The following is a 1,424-nucleotide window of genomic DNA, read 5'->3' as shown; positions in this document are numbered from 1 at the left end:
TCCCCCCTTCTCCTCCTCTTTTCCCTCTCCTCCTTTCTCTCTAGTCCACCCTCACACCTCTCTCCTCTTCCCTCTTCCCTCCCCTCCCCCTCTGCTTATTCTTCCTTCTTAAGGCTGCCCTTGATTTCACAGAGATTTGCCTGCCTCTACACCCCACCCCCACCCCCTATGCTGGGATTAAAGGCATGTGCTACATCCATGCTTTCTCCCTTCCTTTGAACGTGTTTGTTGGGGTTTCATGAACCCCCCTTGAACCACCAGGAGACAGGCACGCTCAACATCTTTAATCCTCTCCCAGTCTCTAATGCTGGTCTGTCCCTCACTATTGACTAGGTGGCAGCTCAGGAGCTCTCCCTTCCCCAGACATCTATCAGCAGCAGTCCCAGGAAACCCCATCCAGATGGGAGGTCAAATCTTCCTGTCGATGGCAGCCTTGGTGCTTGTCTGCTCACTGACCAAGGTCCCACATGGTTCAAGCTTGATCTCTGGCCAGGAGCTCTGGTTTGTCTTCAAGTGTCAGGTCTCCTGCCAAGTTTCCTAAGGACTGTCCAAGGTGATCCTGCAGCCAAGCTTCCAGGAGGCCTCTGCATCCTCCCTGCTGCTGCTGCTGGTTTGGGAGTGGTGTTTCATGTGGCCATAGAATTTTAGGATCTTCCTCAGTGTGGATGGCATGTGGCAATCAAAACTAAATGGTTGGTGATGGGTGTGGCAGTGCAGCCTTTAATCCCAGTACTCAGGAGGCAGAGGCAGGTAGATTTCTGTGAGATCCAGGTCAGCCTGTTCTACATAGCCAGTTCCAGGCCAGCTGGGACTACATGGAGACCTTGTCTCAAAAAGAACAAAAACACAAATAAACCTAAATCGTTCTTCTTTCTTTAGGCTGAAGAATGTCAGTCCTGTACATACCACTCACTGTGTAACATTCCTGGGGTAAGCAAGCTGGCCTGCTGTTTCTATCACTTGTCTGTTGTGGATCCTGTTGCCATCAACATGGGTATCTGGATTCCTGTTCAGGACCCTGCATTTACATCCTATGGGCCCCACATGCTCGGGATTTATAGAAATGCAGCCCAACACAAAACTGTAAATGTACTTAAAATGAGATTTCCTAAGACTTTTAACAACTCAGTTGTGTTCTTCTCAAGGAAAACATGTGGGGACAATGTCCTGTTGCAGTGTCAGAAGGTTGGACATGCCTGTTTGGCAGCTCTGTCCTCTGTGCTGTGTTGACACTAAGTACAGGACCTTAAGCCCTGGGGCCTAGTAGGAGGTCTTGCTGGCTCCTCTCTTGGCTCTAGTTTCTGATGCCCCCTGGGATCTTCTCTCTCACACAGGCTTCTGTCCTGGGTGTCGCCTGCTTGAGCTCTTCTGCAGAGGCCAAATCCATGAGAACACATGCTCTTGGACTTGCATCCTTCAAACCT

At 50.3% G+C, this 1,424-nt stretch overlaps 1 long non-coding RNA gene across 1 annotated transcript in view; it reads left to right on the top strand.

The window, feature by feature from the left end:
* The window catches only part of LOC115071062, a 2,315-nt gene that overhangs the window by 409 nt on the left and 482 nt on the right, over positions 1 to 1,424 (top strand). Inside the window, exon 2 of the long non-coding RNA XR_003850167.1 lies at positions 880 to 930. This is a non-coding gene — a long non-coding RNA (uncharacterized LOC115071062). The remainder of the gene's footprint in view (positions 1 to 879; positions 931 to 1,424) is intronic.

This window comes from Nannospalax galili, unplaced genomic scaffold (genome assembly GCF_000622305.1).
Source record: "Nannospalax galili isolate Female #2095 unplaced genomic scaffold, S.galili_v1.0 scaffold2538, whole genome shotgun sequence".
In the NCBI taxonomy this organism is placed as follows: Eukaryota; Metazoa; Chordata; class Mammalia; order Rodentia; family Spalacidae; genus Nannospalax; species Nannospalax galili.
This window is presented reverse-complemented; position numbering and strand designations above follow the sequence as displayed.